Genomic DNA, 24,007 nt, shown 5'->3' on the forward strand with positions numbered 1-24,007 from the left:
GCCAGGGGAAGCCAGCCAGTAAGGAACATCTCTCCATGACCTCTGCATCAGCTCCTGCTTCCTGACCTGCTTAAGTCCCAGTGCTGACTTCCTTTGGTGATAAACAGCAATGTGGAAATGTAAGCTGAATAAATCCTTTTCTCCCCAACTTGCTTCTTGGTCATGATGTTTTGTGCAGGAATAGAAACCCTGACTAATACAGTATCTGTGTATGGTTTGCTCTTCAGATAATGCTGACCTAACTGAGTTTGGTTGGCTTCTTTTTTCTTTTTTCTTTTTATTAGATATTTTCTTTATTTACATTTCAAATGATATCTCCTCTACTGGTTACCCCTTTGAAAAAATATCAAAAACAAAACCCTGTTTCCTCCCTCCTCCCCCTGCTAAACAACCTACCCTCTCCTACTTCCAGGTCCTGGCATTCCCATACACTACACTCAAAGGACTAAGGGCTTCTCCTCCCATTGATGACCAACTAGGCCATCCTCTGCTACATATGCAGCAGGAGCCATGAGTCCCACCATGTGTGCTCTTTGGTTGATGGTTTAGTCCCTGGGAGCTATGAGGGTACTAGTTAGTTCATATTGTTATTCGTCCTAAGGGGCTACAAACTCTTCAGCTCCTTGGGTCCTTTCTCTAGCTCCTTCATTGGGGACCCCATGCTCAGACCAATGGCTGGCTGTGAACCTCTACTTCTGTATTAGTTGGGCACTGTCAGAGCCTCTCAGGAGACAGCTATATCAGGCTCCTGTCATCCAGCACTTACTGGCATCCACAATAGTGTCTGGACTTCATAATTGTATATGGAAATGATTCCCAGATGTAGCAGTCTCTGGATTGTCTTTCTTTCAGTCTCTGCTCCATAGTTTGTCTCTGCAACTCATTAGATGGGTATTTTGTTCCCCCTTCTAAGAAGGAATAAAGTATCCATACTTTGGTCTTCCTTCTTCTTGAGTTTCTTGTGGTTTGTGGATTGTATTTTGGGTATTCTGATCTTCTAGGCTAATATCAACTTATCAGAAAGTGCATACCGTGTTTGTTCTTTTGTGATTGGGTTACCTGACTCAGGATGATAGTCTCAAGATCCTTCCATTTCCCTAAGAATTTCATAAGTTCATTATTTTTAATAGCTGAGTAGTACTCCATTGTGTAGATGTACCACCTTTTTGTATCCATTCCAACTCAGATGTTGAGGAACATCTGGGTTGTTTCCTGTTTCTGGATATTATACATAAGGCTGCTATGAACATAGTGGAGCATGTGTCCTTATTACATGTTGGACCATTGTCTGGGTATATGCCCAGGAGTGGTATAGCTGGGTCCTCTGGTAGTACTATGTCCAGTTTCCTGAGGAACCACCAAATCGATTTCCAGAGTGGTTGTACCAGCTTGCAATTCCACAAGCAATGAAGGAGTGTTCCTCTTTCTCCACAACCTCACCAGCATCTGCTGTCACCTGAGTTTTTTATCCTAGCCATTCTGACTGGTGTGAGGTAGAATCTCAGGGTTGTTTTGATTTGCATTTCCCTGATGACTAAAGATGTTGAACATTTCTTTAGGTGCTTTTCAGCCATTTGGTGTTCCTCAATTGAGAATTCTTTGTTTAGCTCTGTACCCCATTTTTTAATAAGGTTATTTGGTTCTCTGGAGTCTAACTTCTTGAGTTCTTTGTATACCTTGGATATTAGCCCTCTATCAGATATAGGGTTGGTAAAGATCTTTTCCCAATTTGTTGGTTGCCATTTTGTCCTATTGACAGTGTCTTTTGCCTTACAGAAGCTTTGCAACTTTATGAGGTCCCATTTGTCAATTCTTGATCTTAGAGCAGAAGTTATTGGCGTTCTTGTACAGAACTTTTCTTTGCTTAGTTAGAGTCACACCAAGTTATTTTATATTATTTGTGACTATTGTGAAAGGTGTCATTTCCCTAATTTCTTCTCAGTCCACTTATTCTTTTAGTAGAGGAAGGCCACTGACTTGCTGGAGTTAATTTTATATCCAACCACTTTCCTGAAGTTGTTTATCTGGTGTCAGAGTTCTCTTGTGGAATTTTTGGGGTCACTTAAATATATTATCATATCATCAGCAAATAGTGATAATTTGACTTCTTCCTTTCCAATTTGTATCCCTTTGATCTCCTTTTGTTGTCCAATTGCTATGGCTAGGACTTCAAGCACAATATTGAATAGGTAGGGAGAGAGTGGGCAGCCTTGTCTAGTCCCTGATTTTAGTGGGATTGCTTCAAATTTCTCTCCATTTAGTTTGATGTTGGCTACTTGTTTGCTGTATATTGCTTTGAGTATGTATGTTTAAGTATGGGCCTTGAATTCCTGATCTTTACAAGACTTTTATCATTAATGGGTGTTGGATTTTATCCAATGCTTTCTCAGCATCCAATAAGATGATCATATGATTTTTTTTGAGTTTGTTTATGTAGTAGATTATGTTGATGGATTTCCATATATTGAACCATCCCTGTATCCCTGGGATGAAGCTTACTTGATCATGATGGAAGATTGTTTTGATGTATTCTTGGATTCAGTTTGCAAGAATTTTATTATTTTTACATCGATATTTATAAAGGAAATTGGTCTGAAGTTTTCTTTCTTTGTTAGGTCTTTGTGTGGTTTAAGTATCAACATAATTGTAGTTTCATAGAATGAACTGGGTAGAATACCTTCTGTTTCTATTTTGTGGAATAGTTTAAGGAGTATTAGTATTAAGTCTTCTTTGAAGGTCTGATAAAACTCTGCTCTAAAACCATGTGGTCCTGGGATTTTTTTGGTTGGGAGACTCATAATGACTCTTTTGATTTTGTTAGGGGATGTGGGACTGTTTAGATCATTTATCTGATCTTGATTTAACTTTGGTACCTGGTATCTGTCTAGAAAATTATCCATTTTATCCAGGGGTTCCAGTTTTGTTGAGTATAGGCTTTGTGGTAGGATCTGATGATTTTTTGGATTTCCTCAGTTTCTGTTGTTATGTCTCCCTTTTCATTTCTGATCTTGTGAATTAGGATACTGTCTCTGTGCCCTCTAGCTAGTCTGGCTAAGGGTTTATCTAGTTTGTTGATTTTCTCAGAGAACCAGCTCCTGGTTTGGTTGATTCTTTGTATAGTTCTTTTTGTTTCTATTTGGTTGATTTTAGCCCTGAGTTTGATTATTTCCTGCCTTCGACTCCTCTTGGGTGAATTTGCTTCTTTTTGTTCTAGAGCTTTCAGATGTGCTGTCAAGTTGCTGGTGTATGCTCTCTCCAGTTTCTTTTTGGAGGCACTTAAAGCTATTAGTTTTCCTCTTAGGACTGCTTTCATTGTCTCCCATAAGTGTGGGTATATTGCTGCTTCATTTTCATTAAACTTCAAAAAGTCCTTAATTTCTTTATTTCTTCCTTGACCAAGTTATCATTGAGTAAAGTATTGTTAAGCTTCCACATGCATGTGGGATTTCTATTGTTTAGGTTGTTTTGAGGAGCAGCCTTAGTCCATGGTGATTTGATAGGATGCAAGGAATTATTTCAATCTTCTTGAGGCCTGGTTTGTGGTCAGTTTTGGAGAAGCTACCATGAGGTGCTGAGAAGAAGGTATATCCTTTTGTTTTAGGATAAAAAGTTCTATAGATATCTGTTAAATCCATGTTTCATAACTTCTGTTAGTCTCACTGTGTCTTTGTTTAGTTTGTTTCCATGATCTGTCCATTGGAGAGAGTGGGGTGTTGAAGTCTCCCACTATCATTGTGTGTGGTGTTATGTGTGCTTTGAGCTTTAGTAAAGTTTCTTTTATGAATGTAGATGCCCTCTGATTTGGAGCATAGAGGTTCAGAATTGAGAGTCCATCTTGGTAGATCGTACCTTTGATGAGTATGAAGTGTCCATCCTTATCTTTTTTGATCACTTTAGTTTGAATGTTGAATTTATTTGATATTAGAATTGCTACTCCAACTTTTTTCTTGGAACTATTTGCTTAGAAAATTGTTTTCCAGCCTTTTATTCTGAGGTAGTGTCTGTCTTTGTCACTGAGGTGGGTTTCCTGAATGCAACAAAATGTTGGGTACTGTTTACATACCCAGTTGGATAGCTTATGTCTTTTTATTGGGCAATTGAGTCCATTGATATTAATAGATATTAAGGAAAGGTAATTGTTGCTTTCTGTTATTTTTGTTGTTAGAGCTAGAATTCTGTTCATGTGGCTATATTATTTTAGTTTTGTTGGAAGATTACTTTCTTGCTTTTTCTAGGATGTAGTTTCCCTCCTTGTGTTGGAGTTTTCCTTTATTATCCTTTGAAGGGCTGGATTTGTGGAAAGATACTGTGTAAATTTGGTTTTGTCATGGAATACTTTTGTTTCTCCATCTATGGTAATTGAGAGTTTTGCTGGGTATAGTAGCCTGGGCTGGCATTTGTGTTCTCTTAGGGTCTGTATGACATCTACTCAGGATCTTCTAGCTTTCATAGTCTCTGGCGAGAAGTCTGGTGTAATTCTGATAGGTCTGCCCATATATGTTACTTGACCCTTTTCCCTCACTGCTTTTAGTATTATTTCTTTGTTTTGTGCATTTTGTGTTTTGATGATTATGTGGTGGGAGGAATTTCTTTTCTGGTCCAAACTATTTGGAGTTCTATAGGCTTCTTGTATGTTCATGGACATCTCTTTTTTTAGGTCCAGGAAGTTTTCTTCTATATTTTTTTTGAAGATATTTACTGGCCCTTTGAGTTGGAAGTCATCACTCTCTTCTATACCTATTATTCTTAGGTTTGTCCATTGTGTCCTGGATTTCCTGGATGATTTGGGTTAGAAACTTTTTGCATATTATGTTTTCTTTGACTGTTGTGTCAATGTTTTCTATGTTATCTTCTGTGTCAGAGATTCTCTCTTCTATTTCTGTATTCTATTGGTGATGCTTGTATCTATGGCTCCTGACTTCTTTCCAAGGTTTTCTATCTCCAGGGGTGTCTCTTTATGATTTCGTAATTGTTTTTACTTCCATTTTTAGGTCCTGGATAGTTTTGTTCAGTTCCTTCACCTGTTTGGTTATGCTTTCCTGTAATTCTTTAAGGGACTTTTGTGTTTCTTCCCTAAGGGCTTGTACTTCTTTACCTGTGTTCTCCTGTATTTCTTTAAGGGAGTTATTCATGTCATTCTTAAATTCCTCTATCACCATCTTGAGGTATGATTTTAGATCCAAATCTTTCTTTTCTGGTATGTTGGAGTATCCAAGACTTGCTGTGGTGGGATTACTAGGTTCTGATGCTGCCAAGTAGTCTTCGTTTCTGTTGGTAAGATTCCTGCATTTGCCTTTAGCCATCTGGTGTTAGATGTTCTTACAGTCTCTGGCTGGGTCTGTAAGCCTGTGTCAGCACTTCTGGGACATCAGTTCTACCCTGGCAGGACCCCTGTGCAGAGGGCTGTGGATCAGCTTTTCCTCCTAGGTGCAGATGGATGAATCAAGGCTGCAGCTTCTGTGGCCTGTGCCTCCCAGTTGGTCCTACCTGAGATCTGGGGTCAGAGCACTCCCTGGAGAGAAGCTCTCTCCTTTCGGAAAAGGTGTGCAGAGAGGGTTTGTCCCTCCTGGTTGTAGACTGAGGTAGAAAGGATCCTGTACCAGCTATCCTGCCAATTCTGTGGCCTGAGCCTCCCGGCTGTTCCCACCTAAGACTTGGTTGGCTTCTTTTCATTTCAGTTTTTTGGAGCTCTTTCAGAATTGGAATTAATTCTTTAAACATTTTAGGGAATCTTTCAGTAAAGCCATCAAGTAATGGGATGAATTTTTTTTAAAACAAACAACTTTTAATAATCTTACTTAGAAGCAAAATGTCCATTCATATTGCCCAAACTGGTTTGGTCAGATCCAAAATAGAGCTTTTTTTGTTATTGTTGTTTATGGTTTGAATCAATCTGAGTTTGTACTTAAAGTCTAGTGCTCTCTTTTTTTCTTTCTCTGTATTGGTTAATTTATTCATTTACTTTTCAAATGTTGTTCCCCTTCCAATCTCCCCTCCTAAAGTCCCCATCCCATCCCCTCTCAACTTTGTCTCTAAGAGGGTGCTCCCCAATCCACCCACCCACTACCACTTCACCGCTCAAGCATCCCCCTCTACTGGGGCATCCAGCCTCCATGGGATCAAGGGCCTCCCCTCTCAATGATGCCAGATTAGGCAATCCTCTGCTACAAATGTAGCTGGCGTCATGGACCCATCTATGTACGTTTTGATTTTGGGAACCTCTCGTTTTCCTGGCATCTGGGACTCTCTAGTGGCTGCCCCTCGTTCCCCATCCCCCACTGCTGCATATTTCTGTTCAATTTTCTGGCCCTCTGTACTCCCTGTCTCTTTCCATACCTGATCCTGCTCCCCTTTTCCTTCCCCCTCTTCCCTCCCTCTCAGGTCCCTTCCTCCCATGAGTATTTTCTTCCCCCTTCTAAGTAAGACTGAAGCATCCACACTTTGGTCTTCCATCTTGTTAAGCTGTCTCTGGGTGTGGGCAGGGGGAGGGGGACTGAAGCACAAGATCTGCTCCTGAGTCCAGATGTGAACCGGTAGGTAGGATAAGTTTTTAAAGGCAGAATATTTTAACATATTGCTTGAGCATCATGCAAATTTTCATTTCTACTTAATATTTCTGTGGTATTGGTTTGATTTCTGTTTTTGCCTTTTTTTCATAGTTAATCCAACCAAATATTTGTCCTTTTTTTGGGATCATTTCAAAACAGTAACATAATTGTAATACTGATCTTTGGTATAATCTTTAGTCCTGATTTTATTTGTGTCTCACTCTTTATTTATTATGCTCTCCTGCTAAGTTAGGGGTTGGCTGTTCACACCTTATTAAGTTATTGAGGCACATGGTTATAATGTCTGTTTGGTACCTTTCTGTATTGATCATGTTTTATTGCTATAAACTTCCTTCTCACAGGTGCCTGGGCAATGTCCCACAGATATATTATATTACTATTTACAATTATTTCTACAAGTTTAAATATAATTTTAAGTTAGCTAACTACTAATAATTTAGGATCGTATTATTTCATTCTCATATATTTGTATATTTACTGTTCTTCTCATAAAATTTTATTTTGTTGTGGTTTGAGAAAATATATAATATGACATTACAAAAAAAATTCTTACAGAGAGGCAGGAGCAGATGCCAGTGGCCCTTCTATGTACACACTATGCACATAAGATTAGTCACAAGAGTGAGCCTGGAACTCCTGGAAATGGACAGTATAAGAACCTTGATCTGGAGACAGACTGAGTGGGCTATGGAAATGGACCAGGATCATGTTCACTGTGGACAGAGACAATGGACGACTGCCAGGCTGGCAGTGGAGACTCTGGAGGAAGTACAAACAGTTCTTGGGTATGAGACTGAGAATCTCCTGAGCATTTCAGGATACTTCAAGATAGCTACCCTAAAGAGCTGTTCCTGCTACTGCCTAATGAGCAACAACCTAGGAAAATGGGGAGAGAACTGAACCCTATCTGGACTGTACCCTGTCAGTAAGCACTCTTACTGACAAATGCAAGAACTGGGAGAGCTGTTAAAGAAACAGGTATGCCAGCGATCTCAGCAGTAGAGCACCCAGCAGTAAAGGTAAATTCAGCCTGGGTGCACATTTGATTGACCCCTACCCGACTCCTGGTGTCTTAAATTCAGAAAGCTTTGTATGGACAGTGTGACTAGCAGTACATCAGAGAGAAGTTTTAACCTGCAGGTTCAGGGAGGGGTGTCAGCAAACTAGAACATTCTGACAAAAATCTAGGTCCCAAACAGAAACACCTCTCAGGAAAGACAGGGTGTCACACCTTGCTTTAGTTACTGAGACTGACAGTGTCCACTCATCTGCAAAGACAGCTGGCAAAAAAATAACCAAGGATATAGGAGGTGGGGTGTATTTGTCACTCCAATTATTCCTTTCAATCTCTTTAGTCCTTATGAATTTGCTAAAATGGGGTAGTTAGGGTTTTCTGTTGCCTACACTTTTGACTTTCTGTTTCTAACCATTACTGTGTCTTTCTTTACCATCTATGCATTACAAGTCCTCAAAATAAGAAATTATAGTTATTTTTATACACACATATACACGTGTATACTAGCATTTACACTCACTCATTCTCTCTTTCCTCTCTCTCCTTATTGTCTCATTACACTTGACTGCTATAAAAAGCTAGAATAGACTTGGCAATTCACAAAAACAGACCTGTGTGCTCTAGTCCTGAAGAATGAGAACTCCTAGACCCAGACACTGGAACATGTGATTTCTGATGCAAGCCCATGTCATCTTTCCTACATTGACATCTTTCTTCTGCATCTCCACAGAGTAGAAAGAATAGGGTCTTACACATGAGTCTCTGCTTGACTTATTCACTGACAAAGGTTCCACCTTCTAGTATCATGAGGGTTAAGATGTCAACATAAAAATTTTGTGAAACACAATCATTTGTGATTCATTTGATTTCAGCTTTACATATACCTTTCACAAATTCTCCCACTCCTATCATTTCAAATTTTATGTTTTTCCTGACAACATTTTCTGTTATATCTTTTAGATTATTTACTGAAAAGGAAATATATCAACAGACAAAAAATAATACTATAACTGTTATGTATCTTCATTATCAATGTTTAGGAGTTGGCATCATTAATCTAGAAACTGGGCTGTTCTAATCAATATGGTAGGGTATAAGAACATGACATGCTATAATCCAAATGGTAGCAAGATGAGGGAGTAGATGTGCATGTATTTTGTGGACTTTGAAAGAACCAGTGATGCTGGAAGGGTTTCAAGTACTCATGGATTATCCTTTGGAGACAGATTTTGTGGTGTTTTGCCAGCAGTGGAGAATTTATAAAGAACATGTTTATGTCTCATGGAACATACCCTTAAGTAAGTAGACTTAGCTACCACAATAAAGAGACAAGCTGCCTCTCCCTTCAAATAATCAAACAGGACACTTTTGGTTTTCTCTCTCTATGATATTATATATTATAATCCTTAATCTGTAGAAATTTCATCCATCACTGATTTCTAGACTATTTTGTTAATGCATTGATATGTATGGGATTATTTGGTTTTTTTGTTTGTTTTGTAACTCTGCATCATTAACAGAATCTTGTACTTTTCATTTTTCTGATAGAAAGTGGTTGATGTGAGCACCTTTAGTGTATAAAATCTACCTATTTATTTAATTAAGTAGCCTTTTTGTTGTCAGTTGAAAGGTGAGCTTGAGTGGAAGAGGAAAGCCAGAGTGAAATGTGGGAGGGAGAAGTGTAAGCTGGAGGATGAGTTAAATATGAACCAGGAGCATGCTGAGGAAGTGAGCACCTTTTAACAGCCAAGGGATTCTGGGAAAATCTTAACACTAGGGGAACAGTGCTCTCATTTCATTTAGTAACAGCTTTCTAGGCCAGATATTTCAAGACCCAAGACAGTGACCAGAAGCTTGAAAAATAGAGAGATTTTATTTGATGGATTTTTATTATAGCCACTGCAGAAGCAAGATTATAGATAATCTAGATGATATGCAGAAGTGTCTGATGAGCAAGTAAGAAGAGAAGAAGAGGGCATCTAAGAGATGAATTTTAGGAATTTGAAGCTATTGGTCAATGAGATCAATGCCATAAAATGCAAAATACTCTAACTTTGATGTGAATATTGATGGTCACTTTCAACACTTAAATACTTCTTTCCAGCTATAGCTTTGTTAATCCCAACACTGCTGAATTTATAATTTAGTTTGTAAGTATTAAACCTTAAACCTAAAGCAGAACATGATAACAGATAAGTTTAGTTTTCGGCTAATTGGGGTTCTTTTGATCCCGAGGAATGGAGGGGGAGGTGGCTTCTTCTGTGCCTTAGTTCAAGCAGCCAGTGAAATGGATTTTCTTACCTTGTCCCTTTGTCTTCCTCTAATTAGATTTCTTTTTGACCACTAAGGATTTACAACTCATCTGTATTAAACTGAAGAAGGGAAATAATTAACTCTGAGCATGAGATACAGTCAGGTTAAAGCTCAGAGCACACTGATAATTGGGGTCCACAGTAAAATGGAAGGCTGTCTAGTGAGCAGCTTTGAGTTTGTGGCTTCTTCAGTTGCGTGGATGTTTCGCCATCAGACCTGCCGGCAGAGAGGCTTCACATGTGTTATACTAGGAGACTGCTGAACTTGGGATGTGTTTGGAAGCGATAAAATAGCCTAAGGGAAGAGTGCAAGCCACTCACAAAAGGACAAGTGTCTCATGATATGAAGTATAGAGAATAATAAATTACAAAAATAAAATTATATAATTCCTGGGGGTTAGGAGTAGCTCAATGGGTATAGCATTTCAGATATGAAAGATGATTAATCTCTAAAGAGTTGCTGTATGACAGCAGGCATATAGTTAAAAGAACCGCATTGTGCATTTAAGTACATTCAAAGGGTAGATCTTATGTCTGCCATTAGATCTGCTCTTGGTAAGACTTCGCTGGTGTTTTACCTGGAAGCTGCTAAACTTGGTACTTGTTTAAAACAGTTAACAATAAAAATTAACAGAAATCATAGTGATAACTCTAAGGAAATTGACAGGTTAATTAATCCTGAACAAATCACAAGGGATCCAAAACCTAAGAGGAATATACTGATGAATGTGATGTCACTTTACAAAACAAACAAACAAACAAACCCACAGTTAAAGGCGAGACAAGTTAGACAATGCCTACAGAAGTTGTAAAAAAAAATACATACTAAGAACAATGAACATCTATTGACTCATTATGCCTAAAGGCAAAGAACACACAGGGGCCTCATTTAATGTCATAACCTAAGTCAGAATAAAATGATGAATTGTTAATCTATTTTCTGGAAACTCACATAAATATACTGATATTGTGGGTGAGTATGTAGTAGTCATGATCTCATATGACTATGGAAGACCCACATATCTAAGAACAACCCAGCAGTTCCCACCCCCAAAATCTACTCTGGACAGAGGGGGTATGTATATGAGCAACATTATTTGTAGAAGTAAATATTGGGAAAACTCTGAGCTTATTGATAGTAAATTCATAAATAAGCTATGGGATGTCTAAAAACAGAATAATATGTATAGTTCATTGTAAATGAAGTGGTAGGGAGGCAGCATAGAGACATCTCTGATATATGAATTGGATACATCATAGTTATAAATTGATACAATACTAGACATAAGTACAAAAAACCTTTCTGTAGCTACATAACACTCATAATACATACATTTTAGCACCTGGAAGAAGAATAAATCTGGAAGGATCCACACCAAATACACAAAAGAGGCTCTTCTTTGAAGAAAATGATCATTGCTTATAATAGCTAGAGATGAATGTCAGTATGTAAATGAACTGATGAATTTTCACGGTAGCCAATTCATTTGTGATTTTTAAAATTTAAAAACATTTAATCAAAATAGTTTTCTTCTTCAGGATTCTAATTTTTACTGTTTTTCAGAGTCAGGAAGAATTCAGAATGTGTCAGTTAAGTTCTCCAATGAGGTATCCTGGTGGCTAACTATTGAACAGCAGCTGGAGAGCTTTGGGTGTTTTCCTGACACCTCTGCTTACCTGTGCTGAGATGCATGGATGGAGATCAGTGATTTGACAGAAAATTCTCTGCCAAGATGTCCTTAGCCTAAGCCAACTATAGACAATATGGGAAAATAACATTAATTACCAAGGTAAAGTGCCCCATGGATCCATGACCCTAGAGTAAATTACTTTTTAAATTTAAATTTCCTTCTGAGGTTAATTAAAACTACATAGCATATTTGTTGAATCTTTTCCATGAATGAGGCACTGAGCAGAAATCCCAGGCTGTATATTTTGTTCATTTATCTTCCTGACAACCTTTGCGCTAACATTATTAAATGCTGCTATACTCTGGTGTGCGTAGAGCACGACCCACTGTATGCAATCAGTGTTAGCAATTTAATTTTTCTGATTATTATTCCTTATGATTAGAAAGCAATTATCCCAAAAATCAGTAAGTTCCATAGCTATGTGTGATTTCAAAATGGTATTTCATAACACACAGATATTTATAATAAACTTTAGGCCATCTATTTTCACACTATATTACCATGTGAGAAAGTAATTAAAAGTCTATGAAGTAAATTTTTAAAAAATGCCTGTACTCATAGTATTTACATATAGCCAGAAAGGAAATATTATGTTGAAGCTAAATGAGAACCTCAGCAATATTACAATGGTTTGAAATAATTTAGAACTTTTATACTTATCTTCTGATATAACCTGAGCCAAACAAGAAAATCCATCTCATTCTCTTATGAATATACTTTATTTTTAGACACAATATTAATCTTCAAGTGATTATCCTATTTGAAATGCATATTTCTGAAAATTTTACCTTATACAAGGTTGAAACCTCAAAAATTTCAATTTATATAAAACTGAAATTTTAATGATTTCAAAAATTTCTTTAAAAATGTCACAGTACATCCTATTAATTTGTACAATTAATATATGTTAGTAGATTTTAGTTTTTAATATTCCCACCAAATTATTTCTAAAATATATTTTGGGAATGGTTGGTTCAATGATAATATTAGAAATAATATATTTAATCCTATGATAACTAGATGAAAGGAGATAATAGTTTTTTAGGGATAAAAGGCATATTTAACTTCTTGGTGCCTTCTCAGTTACACATTACTTACATAACTGGTAGATTACTTACATGCTATGATCAAGAAAAAGAAAAGGCCATCTAGAGACTATATCCCACGTAGGGATCCATCCTGTCTGCAGATACCAAACCCAGATACTAGTGCTGATGCCAAAAAGTGCTTGCTTACAGGAGCTTGGTATGATTGTTCCCTGAGAGGTTCTACCAGCATCTGACCAGTACAAATGTGGATGCTCACAGCCAACCATCAGACTGAGGGCAGGGACCCCAATGGAAGAGATAGGGGAAGGACTGAAGGAGCTTAAGGGGATTGCAACCCCATAGAAAGAATAACAATATCAACCAACCAGACTCCACTGAGCTCCCGGGGTCTAAACCACCAACCAAACAGTACAAATGGAGGGACCCATAAGTCCAGCTGCTTATGTAGCAGAGATTGCCTTATCTGCTATTGATAGGAGGGGAGGCCCTTGGTTCTATGGAGGCTTGATGCTCCAGCATAGGGGGATGCTAGAGTGATGAGGCAGGAATGGGTAGATGGGTGGGGGAGCACCCTCAGAGAGGCAGGGGGAGGGGAACGGAATACAAGATTTGCAGAGGGGAAACCCAGGAAGGAAGACATTTGGAATGTAAATAAAATAACCAGTAAAAAACAAAACTAGTTTTCAACCAGCTGCCTTGCCTATAAACCACCACAACATCCAGTATGTCATGATACCCCTAAGTGTATTCTCACCAGGGCACTGCAGCATTTAATAATGTTAGCTCAGTCATTGTCAGGAAGATAAATAAGTGAAAAATACAGCCTGGGATTTTAGCTCAATGGTATAACATTATACCCCTTAAGGGTACAATACCAAGTATAATAATTTTGGTGATAACCAACAACTCTATAATTGGACTTAAGGCACAGTAAACAGGAGGGAAATCATGCCTGGTACTAGAAACTAGTCAACTACTTGGGATTAGTGAGGTCATAGATCTTTGAGGAGTGCCTACTACCACCATTTCACTGAACCAGAATAATTCCTAAGTACACTCTAAATACTTAAACTTATTGCCACAGACAAGTTCTGCTTACCCTTCATCAAAGAAGCTTCCTTTTGTAATAAAAAAGACCATTACAGAAGACCGCAGATACCCAAATGGGGAGAACAAGTGATTGTAGGGTGCCTAGTTACAATTAATACATGTATAACACAACTCCTACAACTAAGGCCCAGGGAATGTCTTAGTGGGTGTTCTACTGTTGTGAAGAGATGCCATGATCACAGCAGTTCTTATAAAAAATCATTTGATTGGAGCTGGCTTATACTTTCAGAGGTTTAGTCCGTTGTCATCACGGTGGAGAGCATGATGGTGTATAAGCAGACATGGAGCTGTAGAGTTAACTGAGAGTCCCACATCTGGATCCACAGGCAGCGAGAGGAAAGACAGACACTGGGCCTGACTTGGACTTTCACAAGCTCCAAACTCCCCCCCAGTGATAAACTTCTACCAACAAGACCACACCTACTCCAACAAGGGCACGCCTCTTAGTTTTTCTCAAGTAACCACTTCTTGATGACCAAGCTTTCAAATATATGAGTCTTCGAGGGCCATTTTCATTTAAAATGAACCACAGGGAACATCATGGAAGAGGAAGCAGAGATAGTAAAAGCCAGACAACCAGAAGAGCTGCCGTGAGATTGTGTTTCCTAAAAATTACAGAGAAATTTCATCCTGATACCTGCCTTAAAAAGACCTGCAGAAGTACACCACTAATAGCCATGCTAACATGAAAGGGAGACTCTCACATACCCTTGCCTATGGACAAAGGACTGCAGGCAGTTACGGAATGCTGAGAAATGGTCCTCTTCAAGGATAAGCCCTCTAATTGGTTATTTAACACCAAATGGCCAGCTGTGACATCATATACAAGTAATGTTAAAAGGATATAGCCAGTGTTATTTATGTGTTTAGCCGTGTGTGTATTGTGTGTGTGTGTGTGTATGTGTGTGTGTAAAACAATAAAAAAAAAGACGCTACGTTTTCAAGAGAGAGCAGTGTGTCTGTCACAGATGAGAGGGATTAGAAGGAAGGGTTAAATGATACATTTATATCTTAACTAAACTTTTTAAAGAATGTCCAGTCTTATGCGTGACTTTGTGCTTTTTGTGTTGCCCCTTATAATCCATCTGAACATATCTGTAAACTGAATAAATCACAGAACAAACCCAGACCTAAAAGATTATCTTGTGTTATAATTAGAAATTTGTTAAACTGAAATGTGCATAAACTGACCCTATTTTAAATATTATATCTGTTAAGTAATATGGGTGCTTGTACTTAGTTTTATATAAAATTGCAAACACAATTTGAGATTTTATTTTTAATTCATGTTAATGAAGATTTGTCTGAATGTATATCTATGCATCACATGCATGTAGTGCCCACAGAAGCCAGAGGAGGACATCAGATCCCCTGGGACTGGAGTTGCATACAGTTGTAAGCTGCTTTCTGGGTGCTGGGAATTGAACTTGTGTCATCTGGAAGAGCAGCCAGTGTCTGTAAACACTGTCAATATTTCCAGCCCTGAACATAGCATAAACAACAACAGCAAAAAGAGGAAGAAGATGTCGCTGCCCTTGTTGCCACCTCACTGATCAGCGGAAATAAGGAGGCGACCACAAACCCTTCTCCAAGCAGTTTATTCAGGAACCTTGTAATCTTACTTCTAACATCTTCTTACATCTTACTACTTACATCTTACTACTTTCATCTTACTACTTACATCTTACTTCTTACATCTTACAACTTCTATCTTACTTCTTACATCTTACTTACTCCTATTCCTATTCCTATCCTATTCCTATTCCTATTCCTATTCCTATTCCCATTTCTATTTCTATTCCTATTCCCCCAGCCCTGGCGGGTTAAATACTTTCCCTGGTCCCAATCAGCATCGGCTACGTGGCAAAGCATAATAGGCTGCAGAGAACCATGCCAGCTTGCATCATAAACTAAAGGCACTCAGCTTTTCCAAATAAGGGCTTGTTTATCACAATGCTCTCTGCTCTGGCCGGAGACCAGGTGTTCAATATATATATAGGGTGGCAGCTGCGGCTCCCCACAAGAAGAGGAGGAGGAGGAGGAGGAGGAGGAGGAGGAGGAGAAGGAGGAGGAGGAGGAGGAAGAGAAACAGAAACAGAGGTAGAAATTAGTTTTCCCTAAGCCCCGGAACTTTTATATAATGGAAAGTAGAGCATATTCTAAAGTAGATTCAATGCTTCTCCTTTTCATTCTAATCTATGGCTGATTACTGAAGATAATTTTAATGAGCCTCAATGATGTTACTTTGCTGAAGAAATGATGCTCTTTAGACCATTCACATGTATACTCAAAGAGGTAGGAATTATTTTCACTTGCTTTTTTTCTAGTTTTTTTTTTTTTCTTTCTGGCTCTAGTTATCACACATTTGTGATCTTAAACTTCCTCTAATTATAATGTTACTACAGGTCTCCTAGGTTGAAATCTGTTGTAAACTAGGGTACCAAGCTAGGGTACTGAGTTTGTTAGAACTGTGTGTGATATTAAATTGATATTTATCCATTTGCTTTCTATCACTATGATAAACATAATGACCGAAAGCATCTTGGTGAAGAAAGGGCCCTTAACACTTCCACATTGTATTCCATCTCTGAGGGAAGTCAGAGGAGGAACCCAGGAGGCAGGAACTTGGAGGCAGGAACAGAAGCAGAGACCATGGAAGAACACTGCTTACTGGCTTACTGAGGTCGAGTTTTTATACAGACCAAGACCATCTGCCCAGTGATATCACTGACCCAATGGGCTGAGAATTTCCTCCCTGTTCCAGAGACAGCTGCATCTTCTTGTACAGTGCCAGCCTTGTTCTGTAGACAAAATGATGAAAATCAGTGTGAATGGATTTGGCCGTATTGGGTACCTGGTTACCAGGGCTGCCTTCTGCTCTGCACTTGGCAAAGTGGAAATTGTTGCCATCAATGACTTTCATTGACCTCAATTACATGGTCTACATGTTCCAGTATGACTCCACACAGGGTGAATTCAGCGACACAGTCAAGGCTGAAAATGGGAAGCTTGCCATCAATGGGGAAGCCCATCACCATCTTCCAGGCTAACATCAGATGGGGTGATGCTGGTGCTGAGTATGTTGTGAAGTCTACTGGCATCTTCACCACCATGGAGGGGCATGGGGACCACTTGAAGGGTAGAGCCAAAAGGGTCGTCATCTCCACCCTTTCTGTCAATGTCCCCGTGTTTGTGATGGGTGTAAACCATGAGAAATATGACAACTTACTCAAGATTGTCAGCAATGCAATGAATCACAAACTGCTTAGCCCCCCTTGGCCAAAGTCATCCATGACAACTTTAGCATCTTGGAAGGGCTCATGACCATGGTCCATGCCATCACTGCCACTCAGAAGACTGTGGATGGCCTCTCTGGGAAGCTGTGGCATGATGGCCTTGGGGCTGTCCAGAACACCATCCCTGTATCCACTAGTGCTGCCAAGGCTGTGGGCAAGGTCATCATCCCAGAGCTGAATGGGAAGCTCACTGGCATGGCCTTCCGTGTTCCCGTCCCCAATGTATCCATTGTGGATCTAACATACCACCTGGAGAAACCTGCCAAGTGTGATGACATCAAGAAGGTGGTGAAGCAGGCATCTGAGGGCTTACTAAAGGGCATTCTGGGCTACACTGAGGATCAAGTTGTCTCTTGTGACTTCAACAGCAACTCTTACTCTTCCATCTTTGATGCTGAGGCAGGCATTGCTCTCAATGACAACTTTGTAAAGCTCATTTCCTGGTATGACAATGAATATGGCTACAGCAACAGGGTTGTGGACCTCATGGCCTACAACTGAGAGAGAGGCCCTGAGTTACTGAGGAGTCCCTTTCTCAACTTGGCCACCAGCACTGAGCATCTCCCTCACAATTTCCATCCCAGACTCTGCATACTAACAGAAGGGGCCTAGGGAGCTCTCCATACTCTTTTGAATACTATCAATAAAGTTTGCTTAAAAAAAAAGAAAGAAAGAAAGAAAAAAGGAAAAAAGAAAAGGCCCCACAATCTTGCCTATAGGCTAATACAAAACAAATATATTCCTTCGCTGAGATTTCCTCTACAGTGATGCAAGCTCCTGTAAAGTTAACAAAAACCTAACCAGCACAATTTTGTGCCTCTGGAGCAACTTTCTTGAAATTGGTATAAGTTCCCCTCTCCAGGGCTCCCTCCCGAAACCCCCATCCCATCTCCCCTCCCACTGACCCTATGAGGGTGCTCTCATACCCACCTAACCACATCTACCTTCCAACCCTGGCATTCCCCTACACTGGGGGATCAAACCCCCACAGGGCCAATGGCAGCTCATCCAACTGATGTCCAACAAGGCCATTCTCTGCCATATATGCAGCCAGAGCCATGGATCCCTCCATGTGACTCTTTGGTAGGAGGTTCAGTCCTCGGGAGCTCCAGGAGGTCTGGCAGTTGACACTGTTGCTCCCCCCCTGGGGCTGCAAACCACATAAGCTCCCTCAGTTCCTTCTACAACTCATCCATCAGAGACCCCATCCTCAGTCCAATGGTTGGCTGAGAGCATCCACATCTGTATTTGTCAGGCACTTGGCAGAGCCTCTCAGGAAACAGTTATATCAGGCTCCTGTCAGCATGCACTTCTTGGCATCCACAGTACTGTGTTTGGTAACTGTATATCGGATGGATCTCCAGGTGGGACAGTATCTGGATGACCTTTCCTTCAGTCTCTGCTCCACACTTTGTCTCCATATTTCCTCTTATGAGTATTTTGTTTCCCCTTCTAGGAAACACTGAAGCATCCACACTTTGGCCTTCCTTCTTCTTGAGCTTCATATGGTCTGTGAATTGTACCTTGGGCATTCCAAGCTTTTGGACTAATATCCACTTAACAGTGAGTGCATACTGTGTGTGTTCTTTTGTGACTGGGTTAACTCACTTAGGATGATATTTTCAAGTTCCATCCATTTGCCTGTGAATTTCATGAAGTCACTGTCAATAGGACAAAACAGCAACCAACAGATTAAGAAAAGATCTTTATCAATCTTATATCTGATAGAGGGCTAATATCCAATATATACAAAGAACTCAAGAAGTTAGACTCCAGAGAAACAAATAATCCTATTTAAAAAATGGGGAACAGAGCTAAACAGAGAATTCCCAACTGAGGAATGCTGAATGGCTGAGAAGCACCTAAAGAAGTGTTCAACATCCTTAATCATCAGGGAAATGCAAATTAAAACAACCCTGAGATTCCACCTTACACCAGTGAGAAAGGCTAAGTTCAAAAACTCAGGTGACAGCAGATGCTGGTGAGGTTGTGGAGAAAGAGGAACACTCCTACATTGCTTATGGGATTGCAAGCTGGTACAACTACTCTGGAAATCAGTCTGGCGTTCCTCAGAAAATTGGATGTAGTACTACCAGAGAACCCAGCTATTCCACTCCTGGGCATATACCCAGAAGATGCTCCAACATGTAGTAAGGACACATGCTCCACTATGTTCATAGCAACTTTATTTATAATAACTATAAACATCCCAGATGTCCCTCAACAGAGGAATGAACATAGAAAATGTGGTACATTTACACAATGGAGTAATACTCAGCTATTAAAAGCAATGATTTTATGAAATTTGTAGACAAATGGATGGAACTTTCTTCTTTTCATTCTTGCTTTTTTTTCATATAGGGTCTCACTATTTAGCATTAAGTATCCTAGAATCCATTATGTCTAAACCAGCCTTCAAGGAATAGCCACTGTGCATGTCTTAAGGATTTCTCATCCTCAGGAGAGGGTCTTTCCTACAGTTTTACATTTTATGCTATAGTGTGTTGCCTTTTATTAAATACCTAGAGACCTAAAAGACAACTAGATTCTAATTCTGAGCTTTGGGAAAAATCACATATGTTATATGTTCTATTTTCTTTTCATTACAGATTGGGAAAAGTGTCATGTTCGTGTTCTCCCTTGTGATTTAAAAAATGAAGATCTGGAATAAGTATGTTAAATGTAATTAGAGAAAGTACAGACTTATTTATTACACTAGACTCAGTTACAGGATCTGGAAGAGTAACTGCAAGCTGAAAAGATCAAGTGAGCCCTTGTAGAAAAAGAAGACAATCGCTCTTCTTATCATCCAGTAGCTGCAAGATTTGAACGAGAGGCTAGAGGAGGCAAGGGAGACCAGCTTAGCTTAACTAAAAATAGCTAAGCAAAAGAAGCAAGATGTGGAAGATTCATGAATACCTCTCTGCACTTAGAGGTGATACAGGAAGGGGAGATAAATGGGTTGCTTCCCTGAGCTGGAAGGTCAGACAGAAAATGTCAATCTCTAAACTGGGAACAACTTAAAGACTGACTTGTACCTACAAGTGGGTGAGGTTCTGACAAGGTAAGCTGATGAGCAGCACTGTGCATTCTTGTTAGATTTTTGAAGATGGAAATGCATAGACAAGGGAAGGGGGAGACCAGACTGCTGAGTTGAGATATTTGATAATGGAAGCTATAATTCTGTAGACTGTGTACATCAGGCCTGACCTCAGCAGGCATTGGTAAGACCTTTTGGCATCACTTCAGTATGACCTAAAAGTGGCTTCTGGTGATGTTAGAATTCTAGTCACTTTTGCTCATGAAGCCTTCTGGTGCTGGCATAAGTAGGATGAAAAGTGAAGCCAGTAGCTCTGTCTTTCTTGAAGAATGATTTTGTGTTGTGATCATTCCCCAAGGGTAGCCCAGATACTTAAAAAGCCTGTCTGAATGAATGATAGACACAAACAGCCTTTCTGGGAGAAGGGGACATTTTCCTCTTGTATCCTCTGGCATCTCTTTAACCAGCCAACACAAGAAAATTTTATCACATGCCCTGTAGCCTTCATCTGTTCCCTCACTGACCCTATGCCCAAGGAACTCTCATGTCAATGGCTCATATCAGACCATGAGTAGCAACTAACTTCCCATAGCAGAGAGAAGTTTGCTTTGTATTAAGCAAAACAAATGGCTAGTTGTTGCAGGCTCTGCCTCTTATAGGTAGAATTTGGAAAATGCGATGCAGCCACTGGGATTTGTTAACAGTCTTATCTTCACTTCTTGCTAGCATTTCCCCAAAGCCTATTATGTGTTGTAACATGACACCTGATGGCAGAGAATTTATCAATTGCAAATGTGTTTCTTCTGATTCTGGAGGCTGTGAAGGGCAAGATGAAGGTGCCCAAAGGTTCAATGTCTGTGATGACTCTGCTTTAAAGCTGGTCCCTCTGCTGCCTCCTCGTATGGAAGATGGGAAAATGGATCGAGCATTCCCTTGTTCCTCTTTAAAATGTCACTAATTCTATTCATGATTTGTTCACCTCTTAAAATATCTGCCTGCTAACACTGAGTAATATAGAGTGCCTTTCAATTTATGAATTTTGGAGGACATTGAATTTGTAGTGTTTTGTTTCCCATCCCTTACATTTTTTAGAATATGAGTTGAGCATCCTTAGTCTGGAATTTTTCAGTCAAAAATAGTCCAAAACTTGAAAAAGAAATCAATTACCTAATGTGATGCTACATATGAAAAAATTTATACTATAAAGTATTTCACATATAAAATTATTCAAAGTACAATTATTCAAGCTTTGTTAACTATATATGTGTATATATATATGTGTGTATGCATGCATATGTGTAAATATATTTATATATGTGTTATAGAAAGCTTAATTTATATATAAAACATAAATGGGTTTTATGATTAGATTAGAGATGCTATCTGAGTGTTCATGTGCAAATATCTTCAAATCCAAGAAAATCTAGAGTGGAAACAAATTGGATCCCAGGAAGTTTGAACAAGCTATGTTTAACATTTATAAACCCTGTGAACACTTAGGCAATCTCTTTTATATTCCACATTTACTATGGATTCTGTCTTCCCCTAGGTTCTGAGCACTGCCTTACTTCATGCCCTGTAGGCTTTATGTGTCACTATCTCAGCCCACCTGAGACTCCAAAGGACCCTACTCTCTGTGTCCTTGGGTGTTATTCCCAGCCATCCTCAGAAAGTCTTCTTTGAACAAATGTTAGTGGGCTGTAAAGATCTTAATGCAGTTGATAGGCTTATTGTAAATTCATGCTCATTAGGCATGGATTCCAATATTTTCTGACATTCTGCAGACCCTACTGCTGCTTATAGAAGCTTATTCTCTTATTCCACCTCCTACCTTATTTCATACAAAAATCCATCCTTGGATTCTAATCCTGCCTTCCTGAATATTTCTTTTCAATAAATAAAGCCTGATAAGATCAAAGCCACTAAGTAGAACTTATCTCTTCAGCTTATGCATTTGGGTTTTTCCTCACTCACTCCTTACTTTTGATCCTGTTTCTATGAATAAAATATTATTCCACATAACCATTTTTCACCCATTTCAAGAAACAAAATCAAATATCAATATTTAAGACCTTTCCTCAGACACTAGAGAACATGTCTTGGGAGGAAACCAAAGCATTCACATCTGCCTTCTAGCTGTCCGTCTAATGGGAAGTGGTGGTCTGCTTAATGGATCACCTGAGGGCCTTGCTACTGAAGTTTATAATTATGTCTCTTGTTTTTGGGGGTGGATGGGGTCACTGTACAGACAGGTGGTGATGGAGGCTCAGATCAGTGGAAAGTTACTTCACTCAAACATCAGGTCCAGGGCTAAGATAGACAGAGCAGCTGTACTAGACTGGCTATTTTTCTCTGTGGCCTCTCCAAATGCTTTGTAGAGCCTTTCTCAGAGCATGGCTGCCATGGGCGAGCTTACTTCAAATATGATAATTCACAACACTAAGAGCAAATGATCTAAGAGAGCAAGATAAAAACTGCAGATATTCTTATAAATTACCATGATAAAGTGTCACTCAGTGTAGTTCTTGCCATTCACAAGTTACAGGGTCAGGGGTCTATACAGGCTGTCCTACCGGACAGTAGAGTCCACTGGCCAACTGTCTTAAAGACTCTTATCCAGTTAGGTGCAAACATCATTGCTCAGTTTCCCCTTTGATCTCTGTAGTCTGTCTTTAGTGTCCTTAATTTTCTTAAGTTTTCTGAAAGATCAGTAATGTTGTCCATTCCCCCAACTAGTATATATAAAGCCAAACTGGCTACCTTCTTCCAGAGCTGGCATTTCCCTGGCAGCCTGGCTCATTCCACCTCCTATGCTTGACGTTTCTTTGCTTCTAACTGTTACACCGGTGGGTCCCTCCCTCCCATTCTGCTTCCTACCACCACGTGGGCTTGTCCTTACCTTTCATCTAGAGTATTTCAGAGGTTCTTAAATTACCTTCTGTCCTTCTCACATTTCCATGTTCCAATTTACCCTACATAACACCCAGGTTCATTCTTCTAATGCATACTTCACTGAATTATTCCTCTGATTAATAATGAACTCCAAACTTCTGCTCTCTGGGTTTTCTATGGCCTGTGAGTACTCTCAATCCTCCCTGGTAGTTTTAGATGTCATTACTTTGATACATGGACCTTCATTTCAGCCAGCTTAAATGCCCGCCATCCGTCTGATATGCATTTTCACTGATATTGCATGCCATGTGAAATAATGTTCTTTTCTACAATTCTCAATTCAATCTCTCCTATTAACATTTTGCATGTTCCTGAATTTCTATGGCACTTTTAGAGTCCCCATGTTGAATTGTGTAGTCTTTTAGCTTTGCTTAAATAGAAAGCATCTCTCAGGCAGAAAATGGATTTTATTAATATTTACATAGCTTTTTATACCCTTTGAACCCAATTACTAGCATTAACTTTTACACATGCCTCCTAGTGTTCATAGGTTCACTGACTTGTCTAAGGTCACACAATTAAACAGCAGAGAAGTGCCTAAACCCTAATTATGTTTATGTATATGTGTGACCATATTCTGTTGCTGCTTTAAATATTTTTGGTACTGCAAATTGATTCTGTTCATTCTGTAAGGCACGTATGTTATGCTGAACTTTTGTTTGAATTGTTTATTTCATCTGTTCCCAATTATGATGCCAAGAATATTAATACTCCCTGGTACAGTAGAAACAAAAGTATTTTCAAAGGTATATTATACTGACAGAGAGACCCAGGGCAATTTAGAAGTGATAGGCAATCTCAAAATTACCTTGATTATTTTAAATTCCCATCGGCCCTGCATTTCTGGGACACAGCATTTTTAGACATCATTTTAAAAAGCAGCATTAAGATGAATGTGCATCAATCCATTAACCAGCTCTTCTCTGGCATCAAGAAATACTTGCTGGGGTGTGTGTATGTGTGCGTGCATGTG

At 39.3% G+C, this 24,007-nt stretch overlaps 1 pseudogene; it reads left to right on the forward strand.

Moving 5' to 3' along the window:
- Positions 1-16,558: 16,558 nt before the first annotated feature.
- LOC116083329 lies at positions 16,559-17,543 on the forward strand (annotated as a pseudogene).
- Positions 17,544-24,007: the final 6,464 nt, after the last annotated feature.

The sequence above is a fragment of the Mastomys coucha genome, unplaced genomic scaffold (assembly GCF_008632895.1).
Source record: "Mastomys coucha isolate ucsf_1 unplaced genomic scaffold, UCSF_Mcou_1 pScaffold12, whole genome shotgun sequence".
In the NCBI taxonomy this organism is placed as follows: Eukaryota; Metazoa; Chordata; class Mammalia; order Rodentia; family Muridae; genus Mastomys; species Mastomys coucha.